Source organism: Phyllobates terribilis, unplaced genomic scaffold (assembly GCF_046119375.1).
Source record: "Phyllobates terribilis strain yellow unplaced genomic scaffold, ASM4611937v1 Scaffold_9__5_contigs__length_417890890, whole genome shotgun sequence".
In the NCBI taxonomy this organism is placed as follows: domain Eukaryota; kingdom Metazoa; phylum Chordata; class Amphibia; order Anura; family Dendrobatidae; genus Phyllobates; species Phyllobates terribilis.
Genome location: NW_027362769.1, coordinates 179,473,582 through 179,496,358, shown reverse-complemented (window position 1 = coordinate 179,496,358; position 22,777 = coordinate 179,473,582). Strand labels below are relative to the sequence as shown.

The 22,777-nt window shown below is 45.0% G+C and overlaps 1 protein-coding gene across 1 annotated transcript in view; it reads right to left on the bottom strand.

Moving 5' to 3' along the window:
* MARCHF4 (membrane associated ring-CH-type finger 4) overlaps positions 1 to 22,777 on the bottom strand; it is a 92,231-nt gene that overhangs the window by 44,208 nt on the left and 25,246 nt on the right. The window lies entirely within an intron of this gene.

The following is a 22,777-nucleotide window of genomic DNA, read 5'->3' as shown; positions in this document are numbered from 1 at the left end:
ACATCAGCCAGAAAGCATTGGTACTGAGATGTGGTCTGTGGTCCCCACCTGCAGAACCACTCCTTTATTGAGGGTGTCTTGATAATTGCCAATAATTTCCATCTATTGTCTATTCCATTTGCACAACAGCAGGTGAGATTGATTGACAATCAGTGTTGCTTCCTAAGTGGACAGTTTGATTTCACAGAAGTTTCATTTACTTGGAGTTATATTCTGTTGTTTAAGTGCTCCCGTTATTTTTTTGAGCAGTGTATGATAGATAATGGTTAGGACAGATGGATAGATCGCTCGTCAATTGTATAGAACATTTAACAGAACCGAGAGCTGACAGAAGTAGGAGCGGCCATCGTTATATTCACATCACAAGTCTGTGATGAGGATATCCCTCTAAGGCTGTGTGCCCACGATGCAGAAATGATCCATATTTTTACTGAGCGTTTCTGAATCTTCCTGGCAGAAAAAACGCATGCGGATTGTACATGCGGATTGTATATGCGGATTGTACATGCGGATTGTATATGCGGATTGTGCATGCGGATTGTACCTGCGGATTGTGCATGCAGATTGTGCATGCGGATTGTACATGCGGATTGTACCTGCGGATTGTGCATGCGGATTGTGCATGCGGATTGTACATGCGGATTGTGCATGCGGATTGTGCATGCGGATTGTGCATGCGGATTGTACATGCGGATTGTACCTGCGGATTGTGCATGCGGATTGTACCTGCGGATTGTGCATGCGGATTGTGCATGCGGATTGTACCTGCGGATTGTACATGTGGATTGTACATGCGGATTGTACATGCGGATTGTACATGCGTTTTCCTGCCAGGGACATGCGGATGTGAAGCGTTCTTCACTTGCATTTCCGCATGCGGGTTGTCAAGCAATTTTAGCATCACTTGGAAAGTGCTTGACAACTTGGTCACACTATATAAATCCATGCAACCGGCATATATAGTGTGACCGAGAGAATGGTAAAAAATAAAAATGATAATGATAACGTGCAGCGTAAATTTCCGCAGCATGTGCACAGCACAGCGGATTATCATTGGGGGACATGGCAGACCTTCTACCAAGCGTTTTTTAAGCGTTTCTGCAGGGGAATTGCCGCTGCGGAAACGCTTAAAAAACGCATCGTGGGCACACAACCTAACTGTCTGCCCTAAACAGTAGAAGCGGAGAACACATGACTGTGAGGTCAGACTACATGGGTTACATTTGTAGTCTTTTACCATATAGACACATAGGTCTGCATAGGGGCTGTATACACAAAGCGGCTTTTTAAATTAAATTGTTTTGCAAACTAATATTTTTATTTCAGACACGCTGTGTTCAGATTGTCTAATTAAAATAAACCGATTGACGTGGTTGCCCAAAAACAGCGCCACACCTACACCCAGGCCGTATGTGGTACTTCACCTCGTTAAATGTAACGATGCTATTAAATGTGTTACATGGTTCACTAAACATTCAATGATGATGATTCAGCCATCAAAATGGGAAAACACGTCCAATAATAACCAGTTATTCTGGAGAGGAGGAGCGCAGCTATGATGTGAGCGGAGTAACTCAGAATCTATTCCCTAGAAATACACATTATCAAAGCCCCCGTTACTGGCCGCCCCTGCGCTGTAATAACCTGAGTGCAGATATAATTGGGTTGTAATATTCCTCATCCCCAGCAAATCAGTCTGACAAGCAAATCACGGGCCCGGCGCCTGCACTTATTCCACCCACTGACTCCAGGTAATCTCGGCTTATTGGCAACCATGAAATGTGCCAGCACCGTCCCCTGATCAGCGGTCAGATTGGGGGAGGGGGAGAATACGCACTGACAGTATACAGGACACCTGCAGGCACAGCAGCCTCACCGCCAATGTCCCGTCTCATGGTCTCCAGAAGCCCCTGTGCAAGGACAGTATATGGGCCCCTCTGGGTGTCTGGGACCGGACCTGCTTGCTGATTTGGAGGTGTTAGTGGCCCCCTTACCTCTTAGGCCCCTGTTGAACCAATGGTATCTCCACCCCAGGTCTGTAACCAACCACAAGATCAGAACACTCCTCTCCTGAAGTGCTCTGTGCTGCTGCAGGACTCGGTATCACAGGCTGTCCGCATCCCCTCCTCACATTATGGTCCTCACTGAGATCATCATATGAGTAGAGGTCACTGCACCCCACAGCATACCCCCTTCTAAAATACTCTGTGCTGCTGGGGTGTATGTAACTTTAGTCTATGACCAATCACAAGACCACTTTCCTCCTGAAATACTCTGTGCTTCCCTTATTTAACTCTTTATATTTGACCTCCCCAAAGGCCAGCAAACTCCTCTGCTGAAATACTTTGTGCTGCTATTTCCACTGTGTGACTTTCTAGTCTTTACCTCCCAGTAAAATCAGTACACTCTGGTCCTGAAATACTCTGTGCTGTGCTCCTTCCACTATGTAATTCAGCCTCCAATCTCCCCCTTCCTCCCATCATGGCGCTGCCACAGTCACAGCCCGATTCTCACTACCATTGGAAGGAGGTCACTGCCCACCTCATCACATTGCTCTCCTGAAATACTCTGTGCCCCTTGGATCAGGTTCCTTCCACTATGCTATTGATTTTGTGATCACCCCCTTGTCTTCATTCCTTCCTCATGTCATGATGATCATTGCACTCATTTCCTGAAATACTCAGTGCTGCTGTGCTCATAATAATCTGTCTTATTCCGACACAGACTACAGTTCACATCTGTGACCTGTGAGTTTTCCAGCTCTTCAGTTTGGGGGTGATACAACTGGATGTGTCCGTCACTACATTCCCGGGGATTGGGTAGCAGCCCCTGAGGCATATTATGACCCCAATTATCCAGAGAAAGCAGCATAGATTTATGGGAACCTTAGAGAAGAATTCAGGAATGTATAAAACCTCTCACCCCCCTCCGTCTTACAGTCCTGCTCATCGTTATTGGCACCATGAAGTGTAAGGACATAATGTGGAATATCTCCTGAAATAAATGAATCCAGTGAAACAGTTCTTTGTGTAGAGACTCGTGTAAAATACAAAAGAGCAAATGAGAAACAATAATTTATAACAAAAAACAATGGGAGGGAAAAATAGAAAAACCTGAAGCTGCTGTCACTGGTATTGTCACCTTTACATTAATTTGGTATGGAAACACATTTTGACTCGCCTGTGATAAATCACAAAAGAGATTCACCTTTGATTGTCGGTACCCATGTGACATGTATTAGCCAATGAATTATGACTTCATTGTTTTAAAAAGTCACATGGTAGGCCCTGTTCCTTTGTCACAATGGTGAAGACAAAGGAGCTGTCTGAGGACATCAGAACTGCTATTATTAGCAAATGCAAGACTTCCAAAGGGTATAAGGCCATCGCCAAAGACCTTGGTATCCCAGTTTCTTCAGTGCGCAATGTTATTAAGACGTTTGCACGCATGGAACCATCAAGAGCCTCCCTGGACATGGGGGAAAGAGGAAAATTGAAAAGAGAGGTTTTCGAAGGTTGGTGCGAATGGTGGAAAAAACACTACATCAAACATCCAAATACCTGAAAGCCAACCAGGAACAGTCTGGGGTTATGGTTTCAACGAGTACCATACACCGCACACTAAACCAAGCAGAGCTTTATGAGCGAAGGCCAAGGAAGAAACCACTGCTGAAGAAAAGACATAAAAAGGAACGACTGATCTTTGCCAAAGAATACCTTGACAAACCACAATCCTTCTGGGAAAATGTTCTGTGGCCAGATGAAACAAAAATAGAGCATTTTGGCAAACAAAAATACAGCTTTTTGGCAATGCTAATAAACAGTTTTTTTTTTACAGAAGGCGCAATTAAGCTTATAAGGTAAAGAACATCTTACCAACAGTTAAGCATGGTGGAGGATCCATAATGCTGTGGAGTTGTTTTGCTGCGTCTGGTACTGGAGGCTTTGACCGTATCACGGGAATCACGAAGTCAGAGAATTATCAAGAGATTTTAGAGCGAAATGTCCTACCCAACGTAAGAAAACTTGGTTTACGTTGAAGATCATGAGTCCTCCAGCAAGACAATGACCCAAAGCACACATCCAATAGTACACAGGAATGTTTGAAAAAGAAAAAATGGAATGTTTTAAAATGGCCAGCAATGAGTCCTGACCTCAATCCTATTGAAAATCTTTGGGGTGAGCTGAAATCTGCCATTGGGAAAAAGAACCTGCAAACATTCAAGAGCTCGAACAAACTGCAAAGGAAGATGGGAGAAAACTCCAGAGAAGAGCAAGAAGCTTATAGATGGCTACAAGAAACGTGTGGAGGCCGTCAGCAATGCCAAAGGGTGTGCAGCCAAGTATTAATTAGGTGGGTAACCAAGTATTAATTAGGGGGGCAACCAAGTATTAATTAGGGTTAGGGGGGCCTTTATTGCTGCACATGCTGTTTATTCTGTATTTTCTTTGAAACTGCAACTTGGAAGTTGAAAAACAATGTTTTATTGTTGTATGACTTTGGACCACTGATTAAAAAATCCTGAGGATATAACTATGATACATTTTGATTTATTTCTGAAGATATTGTACAGTCTATGAAGAAAAATGAAGGGATGACAGCACTGTATACTAGAAGCCCCCGATCTTTCCTGCGGTTAGAAGTAAACGTATTCCTAACCGGCAGTGCGGGATCACTGTGATGTGTAATTACAGGATTACTCCTGCCCCGTCCCGGGGGCCGTTCTCCTGCCTGACATGAGCTGATTATGAGCCTGACGTCCGGTGAATGAGATCAGGGGCCAAAGACTTATCCGCCGCCAGCGCTGGAAATCTCTTATTGACCTGTCGGCAGGTGAGAGTCGATCTGTCAGGGAAGGACGGTAATTGACATGGAGTAGATAGGAGGAGAGAGTCCTCAGTGGGCAAAGTCTGGAGAGTGAGGGGCTGTCACTGGGGCCGAGATATAAACAGGGAGCTGCCACTGACAGGCATCAGGTCATACAGCAGGTACCCTAAGTAAATGCTTCCAACAGCCACCAATTAGACATGAATAATTATGAATTCACCCACCAAATCGCTCACTCGCATACTCCATCACTCACTCACCTACCAACCAATTACTGACTCATCAATTCACACATTATTATTATTATTATTATTATTATTATTATTAATAGCACCATTTACTCCATGGCGCTTTCCATGTGAAAAAGGGGGTATACATAGCAAAAACAATTACAATAATCTTGAACAAAAACGCGATAGCGACTGGTACAGGAGGAGGGACAATCCGCATGTACAATCCGCACGTACAATCCGCACGTACAATCCGCATGTACAATCCGCATGTACAATCCGCACGTACAATCCGCATGTACAATCCGCATGTACAATCCGCATGTACAATCCGCATGTACAATCCGCATGCGTTTTTTCTGCCAGGGAGATGCAGAAACGCTCAGGAAAAAATCCGGAACATTTCTGCATCGTGGGCACATAGCCTAAGTCCAACACTCACTGAACAATTCACGGACTCATCTGTCTGCTCATTCATTCACTCACCAACCCACTCACTCATCCATACACCTACTCACCAGATCAATCACTAAGAACACGGACTTTCCCTGGAAGTCTGTAACAATATTCAATGTTCGGAGGTCCGGGGTAAGGGGAGAAAAGAGAGAAAGAGAAGTTCTGGTACCAAAACCAAATTTTGAAATAAAGTTTGGGTCGGGTACCAGAACCCGAACACCCACTGGTCTGCCCATCCCTACTCATAACCTTAAGCACCCACTCACTGTCTCAATCATTCACTCTCTCCATTGCTCTCTCACACATAAAAGGTCCCCATACACACGATGACAATCGAACGATGAAAGATCGTTCATTCGAATCTTCGTTTATATGACTGCACCATACACGTGTCCGATTACATTGTACAAACATCTTTCAGATGAACACGCAAATGTTCAATTGGTCAGATGGATTAAGGGAGATGACAGATCTTTTTCCTACACGATCAACGCATACACATTATACCATGGACAATAATTGTATGAAGATATCAGACATGTCCTAATGGATCTAATAGATGAATACAAACGTTTGTCGCCCAAAGTCGATCGCCCGCCCTCTAAATGGAATGACAAACAATCGATTTGGTTGAAATCTCCAATTTGGAACAACTTTGGTCTAATGTGTAAGGCGGCCTAAAGAAAAAGAAAGAACTGCACAAGAATTCTAGAAATGAAATCACTGGATACAGAGTAACTCATTTCTTTGTAAGTCAATCAATGCTGAATCCGTCACTCACTCGATCAGACACCCGCGTCTGTAAAGCCTACCACTGTCCCACACAGGAACATTCCCAGAACTGCCAGAAAAGCAGATTTCAAATGCAATGTTTGCACAAAATCCACCAAACATGGCCACACTAGACTCCGCCACTCACCCGGGTGACCACTAACAGCGAGCTGCGTTTAGCGCTTTTTTTTGCAGACTTTTTCTGCCCCGACAGGTACAGAACGCCGCAGCATTGGGCACTTTGTGTCTTTTTATGCTTGTATTTTCTACAGCGCCTCTAGACCATGGTGGGATCACCTCTGCTCCTTTTATAAATTGCAGGCTCGGGGGGATATCTCCACTATAGGAGAATGTATGACATGAAAAGTGATCACAGGCGGTGTAGGTAAGCGGTGTACACCCCAAAGTTATTTCAAAGGGTGAAAAGTGTGAAAGGGTCTTCTTTAAAGAGAATCATACACCAAACAAGCCCCTTTTCAGCAGTGGGCAGGTGCTATCCTAAATGGATACCAAGCCTCGACATTGTGGACATGAGGGGGGGGGGGGGGTGGTTGTACGAAGAGATGACAATGATAAAAAGCCCATCTTTCCCCGTAGTGGTGCATGTTAACTCTCCACACCCGGAACCATATCCATCTAAGACTCAAGGCTAAATGAACCTATTTGGTGCAATTGTACCGATCAGGAAGTTGTACAGATGCATGAATTTAAAGGGGAAGTGTCCTAGTGTTAAGTTTCATTTGAAATGCTCTTTCCAGGAAGCATCCGTCAGCAGGGTCGTCGCATCTCCGCTCAGATTCCCTTTATAGTCGCGCTTTTCTCCTGAGTTTTGCACATTGTCGCTGGTGTTAAAGCAGCAAAGCAATTTCTATGAATGTTTTATGGGTCATATTTCTTGGCTATTTAATCCCAGCTGTGAGAGACTGAGCCGCGACAGAAGCCGTCACTTCTGGTTTTATTGCTCTCCCAAACATCTCGAAAATCCTTGGATGAGACAAAACGCCGAGGCAGAAAAAAAAATAAAAATCACACCAGCGCCAGCGCTTTAATTATAACAATGTGCTCGGATTCCCAGGGAAAACTGCTCATTTCTATATAACTGATCTAAGACAAAAGGGCGACTTCTCCGAGCTACGGCGCTGCTCTCTGCATCAGAAGCAAAGAAACGTCTCTCAGCTGCAATTAAATGTAAAATACTAAGAATTTCCTGAAGCAAATAATATGGCTGTCCTCTATACTGGATCCAAGGGAAAGCAGCCACAGAGATGGCGATCATCAGGACGGTAGTATGCCGTAATACTGTACTAGCAGGGAATTAAGTCACTATTACTAACATCAATGGTACCACAAAAAGATATGTACAATAATATAACTACTATAATACTGACTCTACATACACGAATATAACTACTATAATACTGCCCCCTATGTACAAGAATATAACTACTATAATACTGCCCCCTATGTACAAGAATATAACTACTATAATACTGCCCCCTATGTACAAGAATATAACTACTATAATACTGCCCCCTATGTACAAGAATATAACTACTATAATACTGCCCCCTATGTACAAGAATATAACTACTATAATACTGCCCCCTATGTACAAGAATATAACTACTATAATACTGTCCCCTATGTACAAGAATATAACTACTATAATACTGCCCCCTATGTACACGAATATAACTACTATAATACTGCCCCCTATGTACAAGAATATAACTACTATAATACTGTCCCCTATGTACAAGAATATAACTACTATAATACTGCCCCCTATGTACAAGAATATAACTACTATAATACTGCCCCCTATGTAGAAGAATATAACTACTATAATACTGCTCCTATGTACAAGAATATAACTACTATAATACTGCTCCTATGTACAACAACATAACTACTATAATACTGCTCCTATGTACAAGAATATAACTACTATAATACTGCTCCTATGTACAAGAACATAACTACTATAATACTGCTCCTATGTACAAGAATATAACTACTATAATACTACCCCCTATATACAAGAATATAACTACTATAATACTGACTCTACATACACGAATATAACTACTATAATACTGCCTCCTATGAACAAGAATAAAACTACTATAATACTGCCTCCTATGTACAAGAATATAACTACTATAATACTGCCCCCTATGTACAAGAATATAACTACTATAATACTGCCTCCTATGAACAAGAATAAAACTACTATAATACTGCCTCCTATGTACAAGAATATAACTACTATAATACTGCCTCCTATGTACAAGAATATAACTACTATAATACTGCCCCCTATGTACAAGAATATAACTACTATAATACTGCCCCCTATGTACAAGAATATAACTACTATAATACTGTCCCCTATGTACAAGAATATAACTACTATAATACTGCCCCCTATGTACAAGAATATAACTACTATAATACTGCCCCCTATGTACAAGAATATAACTACTATAATACTGCTCCTATGTACAAGAATATAACTACTATAATACTGCTCCTATGTACAACAACATAACTACTATAATACTGCTCCTATGTACAAGAATATAACTACTATAATACTGCTCCTATGTACAAGAACATAACTACTATAATACTGCTCCTATGTACAAGAATATAACTACTATAATACTACCCCCTATATACAAGAATATAACTACTATAATACTGACTCTACATACACGAATATAACTACTATAATACTGCCTCCTATGAACAAGAATAAAACTACTATAATACTGCCTCCTATGTACAAGAATATAACTACTATAATACTGCCCCCTATGTACAAGAATATAACTACTATAATACTGCCTCCTATGAACAAGAATAAAACTACTATAATACTGCCTCCTATGTACAAGAATATAACTACTATAATACTGCCTCCTATGTACAAGAATATAACTACTATAATACTGCCCCCTATGTACAAGAATATAACTACTATAATACTGCCCCCTATGTACAAGAATATAACTACTATAATACTACCCCTATGTACAAGAATATAACTACTATAATACTGCCCCCTATATACAAGAATATAACTACTATAATACTGCCCCCTATGTACAAGAATATAACTACTATAATACTGCCTCCTATGAACAAGAATAAAACTACTATAATACTGCCTCCTATGTACAAGAATATAACTACTATAATACTGCCCCCTATGTACAAGAATATAACTACTATAATACTGCCCACTATGTACAAGAATATAACTACTATAATACTGATCCTATGTACAAGAATATAACTACTATAATACTGCCTCCTATGAACAAGAATATAACTACTATAATACTGCCTCCTATGTACAAGAATATAACTACTATAATACTGCCCCCTATGTACAAGAATATAACTACTATAATACTGCCCACTATGTACAAGAATATAAATACTATAATACTGCCTCCTATGTACAAGAATATAACTACTATAATACTGCTCCTATGTACAAGAATATAACTACTATAATACTGCCTCCTATGAACAAGAATATAACTACTATAATACTGCCCCCTATGTACAAGAATATAACTACTATAATACTGCCCACTATGTACAAGAATATAAATACTATAATACTGCCTCCTATGTACAAGAATATAACTACTATAATACTGCTCCTATGTACAAGAATATAACTACTATAATACTGCCTCCTATGAACAAGAATATAACTACTATAATACTGCCTCCTATGTACAAGAATATAACTACTATAATACTGCCCCCTATGTACAAGAATATAACTACTATAATACTGCCCACTATGTACAAGAATATAAATACTATAATACTGCCTCCTATGTACAAGAATATAACTACTATAATACTGCTCCTATGTACAAGAATATAACTACTATAATACTGCCCCCTATGTACAAGAATATAACTACTATAATACTGCTCCTATGTACAAGAATATAACTACTATAATACTGCCTCCTATGAACAAGAATATAACTACTATAATACTGCCTCCTATGTACAAGAATATAACTACTATAATACTGCTCCTATGCACAAGAATATAACTACTATAATACTGCCCCTATGTACAAGAATATAACTACTATAATACTGCTCCTATGTACAAGAATCTATATATATAATTGTCTTATCCCGTCTATCTGTCTGTCTGTCTATCTGTCTGTCCAGGAAATCCCACGTCGCTCATTGGTCCGGCAGCGGCCAATCAGCGCCGCGGGATTTCTGAAAAAAGATGGCGGCCGTTAGTGGCTCATCTGCCGGACGGAGGTCAGCGGCGATGCAGCGGGGAGATGAGCGGCGCTAGCAGCACAACTACCCCGACCAGCGCCGCTGACCTCCATGCGGCTAACGTCGGAAGATCAGTGGCTTGGCCCGCTGATCTCCCGACAGCAAGTGTGAACGGAGGACCGGAGAGCGGCGCCGCCGGTCGGGATGCTTCTGTTGCGAGCAGCCGCTCATCTCCCGGCTTCTCGCAGCAGAAGGAGCCGCACAGGCAGCACCGCTTCCCGGTCCTCGCTAATACGGAGCCGCACAAGCAGCGGCACTCCCGGGCCCACACTAATACGACGCTGATTGGTCGCGGTGGCCGGCCGCGACCAATCAGCGAGATGGGCGGAAAATTTAAACGCCGCTCTGCTGATTGGTCGCGGCCGGCCACCGCGACCAATGAGCGAGATGGGCGGCAAATTTAAACGCCGCTCTGCTGATTGGTCGCGGCCGGCCACCGCGACCAATGAGCGAGATAGGCGGCAAATTTAAACGCCGCTCTGCTGATTGGTCGCGGTGGCCGGCCGCGACTAATCAGCGAGATGGGCGGCAAATTTAAACGCCGCTCTGCTGATTGGTCGTGGTGGCCGGCCGCGACTAATCAGCGAGATGTCCGGCAAATTTAAACGCGCTCTGCTGATTAATCGCGGCCGGCCACCACGACCAATCAGCGAGATGGGCCGAAAATTTAAACGCCGCTCTGCTGATTGGTCGTGGTTGCCGGCCGCGACCAATCAGCGATATAGGCTGCAAATTTAAACGCCGCTCTGCTGATTGGTCGCGGTGGCCGACCGCGACCAATCAGCGAGATGGCCGGCAAATTTAAACGCCGCTCTGCTCATTGGTCACGGTGGCCGGCCGCGACCAATCAGCGAGATTCGCGCTAAATTTAAACACCGCTGTGCTGATCGGTCGCGGCCGCCGGCGACCGCTACCAATCAGCGAGATTGGCGCCAAATTTAAACACCGCTCTGCTGATTGGTCGCGGCTGCCAGCCGCGGCCAATCATCGAGATTGGCGCCAAATTTAAACAACGCTCTGCTGATCGGTCTCGGCCGCCAGCGACCGCTACCAATCAGCAAGATTGGTGCCAAATTTAAACAATGCTCTGCTGATTAGTCGCAATCACCGGCCGTGACCTATCAGCGATATTGGCGCCAAATTTAAACACTGCTTCGCTGATTGGTCGTGGTGGCCGGCTGCGACCAATCAGCGATATTGGCGCCATATTTAAACACCGCTCTGCTCATTGGTCGTGGTTACCGGTCACGAATAACCAGCATTATTGGCGACAAATTTAAACACCACTCTGCTTAGTCGCGGCCGTGACCAATCACCATTATTGGCGCCAAATTTAAATAACGCTCTGCTGATTGGTCACGACCGCCGGCCGCAAACAATCAGCATTATTGCCGCCAAATTTAAACCCCGCTCTGCTGATTGGTCGCGTTCGCTGGCCGCTACCAATCAGCATTATTGGCGCCAAATTTAAACCCCGCTCTGCTGATTAGTCGCGACCGCCGGCCGTGACCAATCTGCGATATAGGCGCCAAATTTTAACACCGCTTTGCTAATTGGTCGTGGTGGCCGGCCGCGACCAATCAGCGATTTTGGTGCCAAATTTAAACAACGCTCTGCTGATTGGTCGCGGTGGCCGGCCGCGACCAATCAGCAATTTAGGTGACAAATTTAAACAACGCTCTGCTGATTGGTCGCGGCCGGCCGCGACCAATCAGCAATTTTGGTGACAAATTTAAACAACGCTCTGCTGATTGGTCGCGGCCGGCGACCGCGAGCAATCAGCAGTATTGGTGCCAAATTTAAACACCGCTCTGCTGATTGGTCGCGGTCGCCGGCCGCGACCAATCAGCAGTATTGGCGCCAAATTTAAACCTCGCTCTGCTGATTAGTCGCAACCACCGGCCGTGACCAATCAGTGATATTGGCGCCAAATTTAAACACCGCTTCGCTGATTGGTCGTGGTGGCCGGCCGCGACCAATCAGCGATATTGGTGCCATATTTAAACACCGCTCTGCTCATTGGTCGCGGTTACCGGTCACGAATAACCAGCATTATTGGCGACAAATTTAAACACCGCTCTGCTGATTAGTCGCGGCCGTGACCAATCACCATTATTGGCGCCAAATTTAAATAACGCTCTGCTGATTGGTCGCGACCGCCGGCCGTAAACAATCAGCATTATTGCCGCCAAATTTAAACCCCGCTCTGCTGATTGGTCGCGTTCGCTGGCCGCGACCAATCAGCATTATTGGCGCCAAATTTAAACCCCGCTGTGCTGATTAGTCGCGACCGCCGGCCGTGACCAATCTGCGATATAGACGCGAAATTTTAACACCGCTTTGCTAATTGGTCGCGGTTGCCGGCCTCGACCAATCAGCGATTTTGGCGCCAAATTTAAACACCGCTCTGCTGATTGCGCCCGGTCGGCCGCATACCTATTCTAGAATACCCGATGCGTTAGAATCGGGCCACCATCTAGTATAACTACTATAATACTGCTCTTATGTACTTGATTGCAGTTGATGCTACTAAGGGCCCAACCAGTTATTAGGTTTAGGGGGCAATAACTTTTTCACACAGGGCCCTGTAGGTTTGCATTTCTTTTTCCCTTAATAATATAGACCTTCATTTCAATGTGTTTTGTGATCTGAAACATTTAAGTGACAAACATGCAAAAGAATAAGAAATCAGGAAGGGGTCAAACACGTTTTCACACCACTGTAAGTAGATAACTATTGATATATAGTCAGGGTCGGGGTGTCTTCCTTCAGTTTTTCCCATATCTTGGTCACTGTCTCCCTGTTTTTCATCATTATCTCACAGCTTTGTCACTTTAGTTTTTTTCCGTTACATAATTGTATTTGGGACTATTTGAACGTCTCGTGGGGGAGGGGTATAGCGGCTTCTGCTTGTCTGAGAGGTAATGTATTTATTATTTACTCACCCTGTCTGCGCCCCCTTCTTCCCACTTCGCACCTCGTTTCGGGGAGGTACAGTTTCTGTGAATGTTTGTCTGACTTATTCCCTTGTATTGAGTGTTAGATCGCTTCCGACATGAAGAACGTCTTATTGGTTTTGTGTGACAGATATTTCATATCTCCTGGAGACATTTGATGAGTTGTGAGATTCTTTAGGATTTTATTTATCCACAATCGAATCAATTCTGTCAACTCTATGCTGATGGTGCATCAGTGATGATCTCGGCAGCCTGGTCCACTGCTGTACGGCCAAGGTCCAAAAAGTGTCCACATGGCCATAGGTAATCAAGTCCAAGTCCACTGGTGGCCACACTGGCAGGGATGAATTTAATCTTGACTGGGCCGTAGACATTACCTTCAACATTTATTGGTGGATCCCATTGATTTCTATGGAAAGAGCTGATACAGAGGAACAACCCAACCAACTCCCCAAGTCTCTAGAAATAAAAGCAGGTGCATGAAGACGATTTAAAGGCATCTGGAACGATATATGGTATGGGAGGTCTCGGGGGCTTGGGGGGTCAGCTTGAAGACAAGCTGGTCCTATTTGTATGTATGACTACAAACAAGGTCAATATAAAGAACATGAACTATCGGAATTTATTTTATGGACTGTACAAAGGATCAGAAAACATTCACCACGTGCGGAGGAAAGGCTCAAACGTCACTATAGGAAAGGATTGTTTACAGTAAGAGCAGTGACACAATAGAATATCCAAACACAAGAGGAGTCAATGATGAAAGCAATGACACAACTAAATCCATAACAGCAAGTTAAGGATTATAAAACTACAAGTAACTAAATCTCAGGTGAGAGGAAGAGGATGATCAGGAAAGTGCTGCACATAGACTAAGAGGGACGCACCTCCATAAAGAGACTCAACATACAAAGTAAACAATAGATGTAAAATGTATCAGAAATTGTCTGGGGATATTATCAGAGACGACCTGCATGTGGGGATAAATTATATGATTGTTTCCATACAGATTATAAACCTTGTACAGAGCAGATTCTCTGCAGATTTAATCACCTGCTGTGTGATCTCTGATAGAGATCCGGTCACGGATGGAATCCACAGCGACAAGAAAAAAGTTAAATAATGGAACTTCTTATATGGAATTTTCTATTAGATTGTAATGTAGTTTACAGGCTGTGTACAGTGCTAACCACTGAGCCACCGTTCTGCCCTATATATTATACAGTGTTAACCCATTACTTGCCAAACTAGCAATTTTCATTTTTTGTTTTTTTGGACCTAATTAGAAAATCTTAGTGGCTAGAAGCAAAAAATTAGGCGTCCCAAAAAAAGGACATTGGTAGATAATGGGTTTTAACCACTGAGCCACCGTGCCGCCCTGGTCCGGTTGTAACCCATTCACATGGGATTTTCAGGACTCCGCTCCAGATTTTGTGCTGGGGACCTGGAGTTTCACTTCCATTCAGTTATATTTGCCACCATTGCTGCTGTTCTTACGCTGCCATAATCCAGAAACACTTTTCAGACATGAAATCCATGCACTGTGTCTGACCCCAGATTACTGGCGATTCATTAGTGCAGATTATGCGGCAGGAATACAGATGCTCGGACCTGCTCCGATCCAGACACTGGTGGATAAAGCGACCGAGAGCAGAAATGTCCACGACACGGGCAGGCACCACGGCTTGTGACTCCTTCAGCTAAATGAATGTTCTCTTCTCTTATGTATAATAGATGGTGGCCCGATTCTAAAGCATTGGGTATTCTAACATATGTCTCTCGACCCTCCTTTATAATGCCCCATGCAATAAGTCACATCCCCCGTATATAATACCCCATGCATATAATACCCCATGCAGGATGTCACATCCCCCGTATATAATACCCCATGCAGGATGTCACATCCCCCCTATATAATACCCCATGCAGGATATCACATCCCCCTTATATAATGCCCCATGCAGGAAGTCACATCCCACTATAGTGCCCCATGCAGGATATCACATCCCCCCTATATAATACACCATGCAGGATGTCACCTCTCCCCCATATAATGCCCCATGTAGGATGTCACCTCTCCCCCCATATAATGGCCCATGTAGGATGTCACCTCTCCCCCATATAATGCCCCATGCAGGATGTCACCTCTCCCCCATATCGTGCCCCATGTAGGATGTCACCTCTCCCCCATATAATGCCCCATGTAGGATGTTACCTCTCCCCCCATATAATGGCCCATGCAGGATGTCACCTCTCCCTTATATAATGCCCCATGCAGGAAGTCACATCCCACTATAGTGCCCCATGCAGGATATCACATCCCCCCTATATAATACACCATGCAGGATGTCACCTCTCCCCCATATAATGCCCCATGTAGGATGTCACCTCTCCCCCCATATAATGGCCCATGCAGGTTGTCACATCCCCCGTATATAATACCCCATGCAGGATGTCACATCCCCCTTATATAATGCCCCATGCAGGAAGTCACATCCCACTATAGTGCCCCATGCAGGATATCACATCCCCCCTATATAATACACCATGCAGGATGTCACCTCTCCCCCATATAATGCCCCATGTAGGATGTCACCTCTCCCCCCATATAATGGCCCATGCAGGATGTCACCTCTCCCCCAGATAATGCCCCATGTAGGATGTCACCTCTCCCCCCATATAATGCCCCATGAAGGATGTCACCTCTCCCCCCATATAATGCCCCATGTAGGATGTCACCTCTCCCCCCATATAATGCCCCATGCAGGATGTCACCTCTCCCCCCATATAATGCCCCATGCAGGCTGTCACATCCCCCTATATAATACCCGATGCAGGATGCCACCTCTCCCCCCATATAATACCCCATGCAGGATGTTACCTCTCCCCCCATATAATGCCCCATGTAGGATGTCACCTCTCCCCCCATATAATGCCCCATGTAAGATGTCACCTCTCCCCCATATAATGCCCCATGTAGGATGTCACCTCTCCCCCATATAATGCCCCATGTAGGATGTCACCTCTCCCCCCATATAATGCCCCATGTAGGATGTCACCTCTCCCCCCATATAATGCCCATTGTAGGATGTCACCTCTCCCCCCATATAATGGCCCATGCAGGATGTCACCTCTCACCATATAATGCCCCATGTAGGATGTCACCTCTCCCCCATATAATGCCCCATGTAGGATGTCACCTCTCCCCCCATATAATGCCCCATGTAGGATGTCACCTCTCCCCCCATATAATGCCCCATGCAGGATGTCACCTCTCCCCCATATAATGCCCCATGTAGGATGTCACCTCTCCTCCATATAATGCCCCATGCAGGATGTCACCTCTCCCCCATATAATGCCCCATGCAGGATGTCACCTCTCCCCCATATAGTGCCCCATGTAGGATGTCACCTCTCCCCCATATAATGCCCCATGTAGGATGTTACCTCTCCCCCCATATAATGGCCCATGCAGGATGTCACCTCTCCCTTATATAATGCCCCATGCAGGAAGTCACATCCCACTATAGTGCCCCATGCAGGATATCACATCCCCCCTATATAATACACCATGCAGGATGTCACCTCTCCCCCATATAATGCCCCATGTAGGATGTCACCTCTCCCCCCATATAATGGCCCATGCAGGTTGTCACATCCCCCGTATATAATACCCCATGCAGGATGTCACATCCCCCTTATATAATGCCCCATGCAGGAAGTCACATCCCACTATAGTGCCCCATGCAGGATATCACATCCCCCCTATATAATACACCATGCAGGATGTCACCTCTCCCCCATATAATGCCCCATGTAGGATGTCACCTCTCCCCCCATATAATGGCCCATGCAGGATGTCACCTCTCCCCCAGATAATGCCCCATGTAGGATGTCACCTCTCCCCCCATATAATGCCCCATGAAGGATGTCACCTCTCCCCCCATATAATGCCCCATGTAGGATGTCACCTCTCCCCCCATATAATGCCCCATGCAGGATGTCACCTCTCCCCCCATATAATGCCCCATGCAGGCTGTCACATCCCCCTATATAATACCCGATGCAGGATGCCACCTCTCCCCCCATATAATACCCCATGCAGGATGTTACCTCTCCCCCCATATAATGCCCCATGTAGGATGTCACCTCTCCCCCCATATAATGCCCCATGTAAGATGTCACCTCTCCCCCATATAATGCCCCATGTAGGATGTCACCTCTCCCCCATATAATGCCCCATGTAGGATGTCACCTCTCCCCCCATATAATGCCCCATGTAGGATGTCACCTCTCCCCCCATATAATGCCCATTGTAGGATGTCACCTCTCCCCCCATATAATGGCCCATGCAGGATGTCACCTCTCCACCATATAATGCCCCATGTAGGATGTCACCTCTCCCCCATATAATGCCCCATGTAGGATGTCACCTCTCCCCCCATATAATGCCCCATGTAGGATGTCACCTCTCCCCCCATATAATGCCCCATGCAGGATGTCACCTCTCCCCCATATAATGCCCCATGTAGGATGTCACCTCTCCTCCATATAATGCCCCATGCAGGATGTCACCTCTCCCCCATATAATGCCCCATGCAGGATGTCACCTTTCCCCCATATAGTGCCCCATGTAGGATGTCACCTCTCCCCCATATAATGCCCCATGTAGGATGTTACCTCTCCCCCCATATAATGGCCCATGCAGGATGTCACCTCTCCCCCATATAATGCCCCATGTAGGCTGTCACCTCTCCCCCCATATAATGCCCATTGTAGGATGTCACCTCTCCCCCCATATAATGGCCCATGCAGGATGTCACCTCTCCCCCATATAATGCCCCATGTAGGATATCACCTCTCCCCCATATAATGCCCCATGTAGGATGTCACCTCTCCCCCCATATAATGCCCCATGTAGGATGTCACCTCTCCCCCCATATAATGCCCCATGTAGGATGTCACCTCTCCCCCCATATAATGCCCCATGCAGGATGTCACCTCTCCCCCATATAATGCCCCATGTAGGATGTCACCTCTCCTCCATATAATGCCCCATGCAGGATGTCACCTCTCCCCCATATAGTGCCCCATGTAGGATGTCACCTCTCCCCCATATAGTGCCCCATGTAGGATGTCACCTCTCCCCCATATAATGCCCCATGTAGGATGTTACCTCTCCCCCCATATAATGGCCCATGCAGGATGTCACCTCCCCCCATATAATGCCCCATGTAGGATGTCACCTCTCCCCCCATATAATGCTTCATGTAGGATGTCACCTCTCCCCCCATATAATGCCCCATGTAGGATGTCACCTCTCCCCCCATATAATGCCCCATGCAGGATGTCACCTCTCCCCCATATAATGCCCCATGTAGGATGTCACCTCTCCTCCATATAATGCCCCATGTAGGATGTCACCTCTCCTCCATATAATGCCCCATGCAGGATGTCACCTCTCCCCCATATAATGCCCCATGCAGGATGTCACCTCTCCCCCATATAGTGCCCCATGTAGGATGTCACCTCTCCCCCATATAATGCCCCATGTAGGATGTTACCTCTCCCCCCATATAATGGCCCATGCAGGATGTCACCTCTCCCCCATATAATGCCCCATGTAGGATGTCACCTCTCCCCCCATATAATGGCCCATGCAGGATGTCACCTCTCCCCCCATATAATGCCCCATGTAGGATGTTACCTCTCCCCCCATATAATGCCCCATGCAGGATGTCACCTCTCCCCCATATAATGCCCCATGTAGGATGTCACCTCTCCCCCATATAATGCCCCATGTAGGATGTCACCTCTCCCCCCATATAATGCTCCATGTAGGATGTCACCTCTCCCCCCATATAATGCCCCATGCAGGATGTCACCTCTCCCCCATATAGTGCCCCATGTAGGATGTCACCTCTCCCCCATATAATGCCCCATGTAGGATGTTACCTCTCCCCCCATATAATGGCCCATGCAGGATGTCACCTCTCCCCCATATAATGCCCCATGTAGGATGTCACCTCTCCCCCCATATAATGGCCCATGCAGGATGTCACCTCTCCCCCCATATAATGCCCCATGTAAGATGTCACATCCCCCCTATATAATACCTCATGCAGGATGTCCCATCCCCCCATAGTGCCCCATGCAGGTCCCCTATGGCCCCATACAAAAAAAAAAAAATCTAATACTCACCTCACTGCTTGTCCTCGGGAGATAAGCGGCTGTAGAAGCTGATCTTCCGACGATAGCCGCATGTAGGTCAGCGGCGCCTGCGGTCTGTGGACTTATGCTGCGAGCAGCCGGCTGCATCGCCGCTGACCTCCATGTCTCACATGAGCCGCTAATGGCCGCCATGTTTTTCTGAAATGCAGCGTCTGTCTGTCTGTCCTGGAAATCCCGGGTCGCTAATTGGTTTAAAAATATAAAAAGGAAAATAGGAAGATGCAAAAGTTTGGGCACCCTTGGAGATTTGTGTGCTCAGGTAACTTTGACCAACGTTTCAGGCCTTAATTAACCTGTTAGGGTTATGGCTTGTTCACTATCATCATTAGGAAAGGCCAAGTGACGTAAATTTCTCTGCTTTATAAAAACCTCAGCCTCCTCTAACCTTGTGCCAAAAAACAGCAGCCATGGGTTCTTCTAAGCAGCTGACGAGCACCATGAAAATGACAATGGTGGAGGCCATAAAGCAGGAGAAGCTATAAGATGATCAAGTTGCCCTTTCCTCAATTTGAAATGTAATTAAGAAATGATAGTTACCAGGAACAGTGGAGGTCAAGATAAGGTCTGGAAGACCAAGCAAAATTTCAGTGAGAACTGCTCTTAGGATTGCTAGAGAGGCAAATCAGAACCCCTCTTGACTGCAAAAGACCTTCAGAAAGATTTATCAGACTCTGGAGTTGTGGTACATTGTTCAACTGTTCAGAGACACCTGCACAAATATGGCCTTCATGGAAGAGTCATCAGAAGAAAACCTCTCCTGCATCCTCACCATAAAATTCAGTGTCAGAAGTCTGCAAAAGAACATCTAAACAAGCCTAATGCATTTTTGAAACAAGTCTTGTGGACCGATGAGGTTAAAATAGAACACTAACCACAATGATCAAAGGTATGTACGGAGAAAAAAGGGCACAGAATTTCAGTAAAGGAACATCTCGCCAATCATTAAGCATGGGGGAGGATCAATCATGCTTTGGGGTTGTGTTGCAGCCAATGGCACAGGGAACATTTCACTAGTAGAGGGGAGAATGGAGTCAATGAAATTTCAACAAATTATTGATGCAAACAAAACACCATCTGTGTTATCCTAAACACGTCAAAATCCACAATAGACGACTTCAAAAGGAGCAAGCTGAAGGTTTTACAATAGCCCTCACAGTCCCCTGATCTGAATATCATTGAAAATCTGTGGCTAGACCTTAAAATAGCAGAGGAGGCAAGACGCCCCAGGAATCTCACAGAACTGGAAGAATTCTCCAAGGAAGAACGGAGGAAAATCCCTCAAACAAGAACTGAAAGACTCTTGTCTGACTACAAAAAGCGTTTACAAGCTGTGATACTTTCAAAAGGGGGCGCTACTAGGTACTAACCATGCAGGGTGCCCAAACTTTTGCATCGGCTTATATTCCTTTGTGTAATTTTTAAAATGTAAAAGATGAAAATATATATATATATATTTTCCTAAAATACAAAGGAAATGTGTCATCTGTAACTTTAGACCTTTTAGCGATAATTTCATCTTCAAATTGCATAACAGGAATTTTGACAAGGGGTGCCTAAACTTTTACATGCCACTGTATATAGTTTTACTATAATCATACACAGATTACAGATTAGGGAGTTGCCCCCATAATCAGAGAGAGATTTTGAAGCTAGCGAACCTTGATTTGGAGATGTGTCCAGGACATGAGAATTTCCATTGATCTGCTGCACCCTGTGCCAAAAAGCCCCGGAGCGGGGGGACGGGGGAGCTGGCAGCTTTTAAAAGGAGAATTACCTCTTGGAGAGCGGAGGCCGCTGTGAGGAGGGATTAGATGCCATGTTCATGTTCAACCCAGAAGAAAAGGAGATTAAGGAAAGCTATCATAGCAGTGTTTAGGATCCTAAAGAGGATAGAGAGCGACACAAAGCAGAGCGGGCGCGCCTATTGAACCGGCTGATATCTCGTGAATGCAGAGGGCAGGCGCAGAGCTAGAATAGATAGAAGTAGGGAGAATTAAATGGATTACAGGGTCCTCACGGAGCCCAGCGCAGCACACGGCAGGATGGCTGCTGAATGCTGCAAACCACAGAAAATAGTAAGACACTGCCTGGCATAATATGGTGTGCATCGGGCTGGCAGATTAGGACACCAGTACAATGCTTTATTATAGCCCAAAGCTTGTAGTCTTCTGCAACCAATTGCTTTTATTTCATCTAAAATAAAGAATGAAGCAACTTCTAAACAGCTTAAAAATCGACCGTTTTATGTACACAGCTCCTATGCAGACTTTTGTGTCACTATGGTTACAAACCTTTTGGTCGTTAGATCCTGCAGTCATACCCCCTTCTGCTTTTACTATGTATAGATGATCAAGGAGAGGAGGGAGTAGAGCAGGGATAGGGAACCTTTTTTCTGCCGGGGCCATCTGGATATTTATACCATTCTTCTTATAAAATTATCAACTTGAAAACTACCCGGCTATATTTGGTCAAACATGTAATTAACTCACCGCTAATGTGGCGGTGGAGCTGCTTCTCTTTGGTGAGGTGTGATGTTGGTGGGATGGATGATGTTGCTACTCATAACTGGTTTTCCAAATTTGCGTCGGTCTGGAGCGCAGGCGACTTTTTGCGATGATTAGTTTTATAAAGAACTCGTAGCAGTAAGAAGTCTCCTCGCAGGGGGAAATCCATCACTGCTCACGTTACATCTATAGAATGCAAGCATTGGGAAATCTGCAGTATACATCACATAGAGGACACCGAGGCTGCTGCATATACATCACATAGGAGACACTGAGACTGCTGCATATACATCACATAGGAGACACTGAGGCTGCTGTATATACATCACATAGGAGACACTGAGACTGCTGTATATACATCACATAGAGGACACTGAGACTGCTGTATATACATCACATAGAGGACACTGAGACTGCTGTATATACATTACATAGAGGACACTGAGACTGCTGCATATACATCACATAG